The sequence below is a fragment of the Cephus cinctus genome, unplaced genomic scaffold (assembly GCF_000341935.2).
Source record: "Cephus cinctus unplaced genomic scaffold, Ccin1 Ccin1_scaffold0616, whole genome shotgun sequence".
NCBI lineage: Eukaryota > Metazoa > Arthropoda > Insecta > Hymenoptera > Cephidae > Cephus > Cephus cinctus.
This window is the reverse complement of record NW_014333260.1, coordinates 51,853-60,003: the sequence shown is the minus strand read 5'-3', so window position 1 is coordinate 60,003 and position 8,151 is coordinate 51,853. Positions and strand designations below refer to the sequence as shown.

Here is an 8,151-nt window from a genome sequence, read left to right as displayed (position 1 = left end):
TACTCCTAGCAATCTTTGTGACTGAATTTCCGAAATTCACGTCACAATGGTTATGCTCTTCATACAGTATATGGTTGGTCATTGTATCTAATCGGTGCCATTTGGAACTCCGTCACTCAACTATTATTACATCTCGCCAACAAAGTGAAGAATCCACCTAATACTCAAGGGAAATCCGATGTGGAACAGGGACTTCCAAAAGAAGGGTCCCAACCAAAAGGAGAAGATGACCAAGAGTTATCAATCGTCCGTAACCAACGGAAGTCCCAATCTTCACAGGAGGAATCAACATCATCAGCATCTACCAAAATAGATACAACCTCCGTAGTTAGTAACCCTCATAGTTACACCTCCAACGAAATCTCGCTACACTTTCACAACTGATTGATCATATAAATCCAACGTAAATATACATATACAGGGTGTTCGTTATGAAACGCACTGTAGTAACACCGTTACATTCCTTTTCAAATTCTGATGAATATCTAACTAGTTCCAATTATCTACTACCCAGTGTGCATGCAAACTTCAGTGTATAAGGGTATATGTTCTAACTACTATTGGATTTGGAGATTTGGATATGGTGTTCATACGTGTACATGTATGTATCTATATATGTATATGTCTATACAGGGTGTTCGTTATGAAACGCACTATAGTAACATTGTTGCATTCCTTGTCAAATTTCAAAGAATACGTGTATTTTCATTTTTTATTTCATATATCAAAATTTCGAGATAATCAAGGTTGAAGTTGCAGTAATGCGACCAATCAGAACGCGTTTAAACAGAGTGTAGTTGACGTCGCGAGCCAGCCCGCAAGGCCTGCTTACAGGAGGCTAATAACACAGAATACGTGTATTTTCATTTTTTATTTCATATATCAAAATTTCGAGATAATCAAGGTTGAAGTTGCTGTAATGCGACCAATGAGAACGCGTTTAAACGGAGCGTAGATGACGTCGCGAGCCAGCCCGCAAGGCCTGCTTACAGTAGGCCAATAACACTAAGAGTATCGTCTCTTGTATCTTACTCAATTACATGCAGATAAACAGGGACAATACGACGATAGTCTTAGTGTTATTAGCCTCCTGTAAGCAGGCCTTGCGGGCTGGCTCGCGACGTCATCTACGCTCCGTTTAAACGCGTTCTCATTGGTCGCATTACAGCAACTTCAACCTTGATTATCTCGAAATTTTGATATATGAAATAAAAAATGAAAATACACGTATTCTTTGAAATTTGACAAGGAATGCAACAATGTTACTATAGTGCGTTTCATAACGAACACCCTGTATAGACATATACATATATAGATACATACATGTACACGTATGAACACCATATCCAAATCTCCAAATCCAATAGTAGTTAGAACATATACCCTTATACACTGAAGTTTGCATGCACACTGGGTAGTAGATAATTGGAACTAGTTAGCAACTCTGAACATATTTTAAACAAATCACACTGTTACAGAAATCATGGCACATCTACGACACCATGATTTCGCTCTCCATGCAAAGGTGATTAAGACCCCAGACCTGGGAGGACATTTTTTGGGGATAGTATCCTCAATTTCATCACCAACGTCCTTCTGGGTACAGCCACATGGGCTGAAAGAAAAGGGGCTACTCATGGACAACCTGCTCCGCACTTACTATGGGCAGGTCCAAGGTGCCCTACGGCCCATGAATTCGGAGGAATCCAGATGGAAGCTCCTGGGTCACACTATATTACCTGCGCATGGAGCCCACTATTCAACAACTAATAATTGAAGCTGACCTAGGCCAGATAGGTCAGAGGGGAACCACCATTGAGGAAGGTGAATTCCTCGATGATGAATGGAACTCCTTTGAGGAAGCCGACTCTGGTCTAGAGGACGATTGAACAATGTCAGCAGGAAAGTGTGTGTACAGTGTATATACTTTTAAATTTCTAGCACCGTTATTAATGCAGTTACCATTGTCATTGACATTATTATTCTGATATCTTTATTAGTGTTACAATTATTGTTGGTATATGCTCTATTATTATTATTATTATTATTATTATTATTATTATTATTATTATTGTTTTATTGCTATTTTGATGTCGTTGAGTTTTCTTATATTCTTTTACTCACTTACTTTGTTTAATATTAGATTTAATTATTACATTTTCGGTGTCTTTTTAGGTATAATTGATTTTATTATTTTTATGATTGTAATCCTGTTATTAATATTGTATATATGAAGGATTAGATGTCGGCCAATTAAGTGATTTATTTTAAAGGGAAATTCAAGCATAATTGTATTATAACTTCATTAAACTTCTGGAATGGTAACTTCTGGCTGCGACATCTAACCTTCGATCAGTTATTGGGAAATAACGCTTCCACTGATACGAATGTCCGGATTGTACCCCCGACATTCGTCTTAGGGGGGAGGTGTTACGTCCGCGTGGAAAATCAGATCCTACGTACATGGTCTATGACTAAGCATCGGAAGACTAAACAGTGGGGTCTGGTTTTTATCACATAGCGACCGTAGGAAATGGTTATCTAGCATATGGGTTCTAGGTCTATGGACAATGAAGTGAACCTAAAGGACAATGTTTATAGAATATATTTAGGCTAGGGTCTTGACTGTTATTGGACGTTATTTATACGATACATGTGCGGACATTCCTGACTCTATTACTTTATGACCTTTCCTAGAAAACCCCATTAAGAACTCCTCATTCATTTACAAAGAAGTCATCCTCATCCAATCCTGATCCAGCAATTTTTTCACCCTTATGCAGAGTTCCCCCGCCAAAATTCCCAGCACCAATGAATTAATTTCTTTAACCACTCCATGCTCTTTTCCTTAAAAATTTCTCTAACCGAACCAATAGCAATAATCCCTAACCCTACTCCAGCAATCCACCCCCGCTAGCTAACATCCCTAAATTTCTCCAAGACTCACTCTCATTCTCCGCTGGTTCATCAAACAGTTCAGTCAAACCATTTTACATTCCTCCGCTTACTAATTACAATTTATCAGTTTTACTCCAATTTATTCTAATACGCTAAGTTACTTAGTACTAGTTGAAATTGCTTTCGCTTATTCATAAAATAGTATTTTCGTAGAGCTTGTTTGTCAGTGCGTCATTTTCATAATAAATCCTACTCATTTGTTCACTTAATTTTGCTCTTATATATTGTAACACCTGTTCCCGGATTCCCTAAGAGTGAACCACGATACTAGACTCGGAAACAGAGAGTACCTTCGCTCGATCGGCCCAGCATCTTTGAACTCGTAGACAACACGAAACTTGAGGGATCTGCCGATGGGCGCCAGACATCCAGTGATGCCACGAGGGAATGATAATGTAAAGCACCAAGGTAGCGATAAGAAACCCAAAATCTAACTATAATAGGACCGATGCGTGGCGGAAGTCTGACAATCTCAGCCCCGATAAATATAGGAGCGGGGCGGGGTAATTAGGAAGTAAGAGCCGTAAGCCAGGATTATGTAACCAAAACTTAACAATTTATTGCACCTGGCAATCCAACATATGACAACAATCGAAACCCGACAGAGGTACGAACGGGCTACCAGAGGTAGTCGCGGTAAGGTTCGGTGATTACAGAGTTCGGATAATAGATAGCGAGGAGCGTAGATGTAACGCACACACCAATTACGGCCGATCTGCCGGATACAGTCTTACTATTTTCCAATGCCCCTTCGCATTCCAGGTAACACAAATAATACAGGCAATATAGGTGGTACAATCAAAGCAATGGATAAAAAGACGAAGCCAATTGATCGTCAAAAGATAAAATTCGTAAACGTAAGACAATAGAAAAGAACAAATAAAATCCTAATATTACATACGATTCGCGACCGCGTGGTCGACACTCGAATTGCCCCTTATAGACAAGGAAGCTAAGAATACTCTAGGTAGCGTATAGAGCCTTGCCTACTGACTCCTATTCTCGCGAATTTCGGGAGTCCCCAGGACTCAGGTAGCCGCGGCGGGATTTACGCTGTCCCAGGTAGCCGTTCTTATTATTATCCGTATGAGAAAATCTTACACGCGCGTTCCGATCAACTCAAGAAAAATGTACGATACACTGACGGGATTATCCGGACCAGTGTACTCACGCCGATTAAGCGAAACGTAAGTTCAAATAAAATAAAATAAAGTAAAATACGATAAGGTGACCGGACGAAACAAAACAGGCTCTTCGTCGTGGCCGTAATCAGGGAAACCACCACTCGTAGCCATTAACACTTCACTTGCACACTAACATATTCGAATTATTAATCCGGCGACGAAGCTCTTCGCTGAACGCTTGCTTGGGCCCTTAGGCTCGTGTTACCAAATCTCTCATTACTAGGTAGCGTGTAATACTATTACTCACGGCGGTAGCGTGAAGAGTTTCGTACCCGGTTACAAGAAAGAGTACCTACCAGATAGTAGCAATAAGAATGTTCCATACAAAGGAAGCTTTCGATGGATTCTCAGGAGCGGTGAAAGAAACGTCCACTTGCTTGGGAGGTCCACGGCGAAAGAGGACGATTACAATTCTTTTCGCGACACCCGGGGTATTATCCTTCCACCCGACCCCTCATTTTTGCCGTTTACAATTACAATTACATTACAATTGGTTAATTGTTCCTCGCGGTTACTTCCGCCAATCCTATGGACGTATTGATAATAGATCGCCAGGACCTAGTATCATTAACCCTATCAGGTAGCTTCAAACGCTGCGGCGGTTGCGTGCGCATCCCTCGCAGAGCCCTCTGGGTAAACCTAATACGTTAGTGCTCCGAAGGATGGCGGCACTGGCGTTTCCTGCGTTGTCATGCCGCGGTCCGCACGTTGTTGCTGTGACGTTGGAGCGTGTGTTCGTCGTGCCGTGCTTTTGGAGTTCTGCGAAGATGTTCCGAAAGGATGCTGCCTCCCTTCGAACCTCCACTTGTGACCGGCGGTTGCCGATGCGGGCCCTTTGGTTGGTGATTGTCCACAGGTAGCGTATGGATCCGGACTGCAGGTAAGTGGTCTTTTACTCTGCTCCGTATTTTACGTTTTAGGTGATCCTCCGAGTGACAGCTTCCCGTGACTTGCAGGTTGCTGACCGGTTTCTCGCTCCACGCCTTCTGGGGAAGTCCTTATCGTGTCCGCAGGGCACCGGGATCCCCTAGGACGCGAGACAAGGTTACCCTTCACTCGGGCATTTCGATCGTTCCTCCTGAGAGCAGTGGATCCATGTGTGGTTACGCCAGGCTCGTATCCCGATGGCAGGTAGCAGGGCACCTCGACGGAGATAGCAGGATTTTCGTGGCATGTGGACAGGTACGACGTTCGCCCTTTGCAGGAATTCTGATGCTGGTGGCGGCTGCGATTTTGGTGGTCGGCGTCTAGCTGTTTGAATTCGGCGGCGTTCGTGGTGGTGATTGGGGTCGAGCGGTCGGTATAACAGTCCCGCCGAGGTCGGTAATATCGTCCCTCACAGATATCCAGCTCCATCCTTCCCCGTGTTGGTGAGTGTAGGCTCGTTCATAGGTGTAGAATAAAATTAGATACAATTAATTTACAGATCTTATATGTTCCAGGTGGCTCCCCGACCCCCGCTAGTGGACGTTTATACTACAGCGGGCTGTAAATCCAGCCCGTACTCCAATTTCCCACGACTCTACTTTGTGGCGTGCATTTCTGAAAATGCAACGTCACAATATACATTCTGCTTAAAACCAACCTCTTCTACACTGCAGACATCTTCAACAATCATAAGCAGCAGAATCAAGGTAAGCACAATCAAAATATTATTGGTGAAGGTACTCTTTAATTTTGCTGAATCATCATAAATGTTAGATTTTCTAAGTTCAATTGTTTAGTTGGTGACGGTTTTCATTTGTTTAGAACTTTCAAATCAATCCTAGTAAATATCCAGTTTAACTTCATACCTAATCTCAAACACTGTTTCAAATTCTTATAATGAATGATGTATCTAACTTTCGGGAGGAAATAGTCTGTGGGCGGTTTGAAGTTCAATCGAATACTCCAAATCAATTTCGAATATGTAACCCGTAAGAGAGTCATCGGGAATATTGCGAATATCGAATTGCTCAAAATTTGTTTCCCATTTGAATGAGCCTACTGGTAAAGATTAACTCATAGCTGCACCGGATAAATTATTTACGTCATAGTACATAAGATACGACTCTTCTTTGCTTGAATCGAAATCTGCTCCCATGCACCTATTGTTAGCCCTGGCGTATCTGTTGGAGCATTGAGCTACGCGACCTCGGATACCTCTCTCAATAAACAACAATATCTCTACATCAGTCAGCAGCTCAAGTTCAAAACCCATACACTTGAGCATAGCGTCGAAAGCAAGGCCTGGTGCAGTGTAATAGTGTAGAGGATCTAAATTGTATATGTCGTAACAGTTGCGTATACAATTTTCAAAGATATCAGCTGGAAGGAGAACATCGGTTTTCAGATACAAATCAGAATATTTACTTAATGTTTTAATACAAAAAGTCTGCCAAATATTGCAAGCGTGATCATAATCTGCTTCTTCGTTATTTAATTTCGAATCGAATTCTTCTTTTACGGGTGATCGATCCTCTTTCAGTTTTTCCCAATTATCAATATATTCGTAGGGAAAAACACCTTTTCTAGTCAATAAATAAAATTCCTCCCCAACCCACTCTGATATTACAAGATAGTATTAGGTGATATTATAAAAATGAATGAAGTGCGAAGTGGAGACGTACGTGCCAAAGCAAATAGATTAGTCAGTAATATAATTTAAGCCTTAGATCAGGTCGCACCTCGGAAGAAATTTAAAATACCTAGTAAATGGGCAGGTAAGAAATGGTATTCTGAAGAAGTAAGAAAAGTAGTAGCGGCAAGAGATAAGGAATATATCAAAGCGCGATATGATCAGGTTGCACCTCGGAAGAAATTTAAAATACCTAGTAAATGGGCAGGTAAGAAATGGTATTCTGAAGAAGTAAGAAAAGTAGTAGCGGCAAGAGATAAGGAATATATCAAAGCGCGATATGAAAAAAACGGAGGAAAAATGGTCAGAATATAGAGTAGAGAGAAATAATTTAGTAAAGCTAATAAGGAAAACAAAAAAGGATTATTACGAGAAGGTGATAGATGAGAATAAACAGAACCCTATAAAAATGTGGAAATCTCTTAAAGAAATCCTGAGGGGGGTGAATGTAAATAAAAACGAAGTAGTGGACTTGGACCTAAAGCTTGATGCAACTAAACTCGAGTCAAATATAAGTGTTGCTGATAAATTTAATATCTTCTTTGTAAATAGCATAGACAAAATAGTTAAATCTATAGAAACGGAAGTAGACACAGACAGTAATATACTGTATGAAAATGAACAATGGCTCGATGAGTTCAAACCCATCGATATAGTGGAACTACAGAAGATAATAAGTAAATTACCGGAAAAAAAAGGAACGGAAGAAGGAATATCCAGTAGTATATTAAAAACAGCTAGAGAAGTTATTCAAGATGATTTTATCGACATTATTAACACCTCATTTAAGGAAGGACAATGTCCACGTCACTGGAAAACGTCTACCATAATACCGATACCAAAAGTACAGAAACCAAAAAGCGGTAGTGACTTCAGACCAATCAACATGTTACCGATATACGAAAAAGTACTGAACATCTAAAAAGTAAGAACATCTAGAAGCAAATAACATAATCACGAAACATCAGTCGGGATTTCGGAAGAAGCACTCGTGTGAAACGGCAATTCAAACCATGGTTGATGAATGGAAATCACATATCAGTGAAGGGAAAATAGTGGGAGTAATCTTCATGGGTTTGAAACGAGCGTTTGAAACTGTGGACAGAGAGCTGTTATTGGAAAAACTAGTGCAAAATGGAATAAGGGGAAAAGTATGGGAATGGTTTAGATCGTACTTAAGCAATAGTACTCAGCAAGTTAGGTTTAATGGGGAATTTTCGAATATTATAGAAACAAAATACGGAGTACCACAGGGATCGGTGTTAGGGCCACTGCTGTTCGTTATATATATATAAATGATATAGTCGACCTGTGCCCAGAAAAAGGTACAATAAAAATGTTTGCAGATGATACTGTAATATATGTGACAGGAGAAAGCAGCGCAGAACTGGA

The 8,151-nt window shown here is 40.7% G+C and overlaps 2 long non-coding RNA genes across 2 annotated transcripts in view; both read left to right on the top strand.

Moving 5' to 3' along the window:
- Window positions 1-13: 13 nt before the first annotated feature.
- On the top strand, window positions 14-2,664 carry LOC112494555. Its single transcript, XR_003060086.1, has 2 exons — window positions 14-327; window positions 1,479-2,664. It is a non-coding gene; the product is annotated as an uncharacterized LOC112494555 (long non-coding RNA).
- A 2,708-nt stretch (window positions 2,665-5,372) lies between these two features.
- LOC112494556 overlaps window positions 5,373-8,151 on the top strand; it is an 8,952-nt gene continuing 6,173 nt past the window's right edge. The window contains exons 1-2 of the long non-coding RNA XR_003060087.1: window positions 5,373-5,512; window positions 5,585-5,776. This is a non-coding gene — a long non-coding RNA (uncharacterized LOC112494556). The remainder of the gene's footprint in view (window positions 5,513-5,584; window positions 5,777-8,151) is intronic.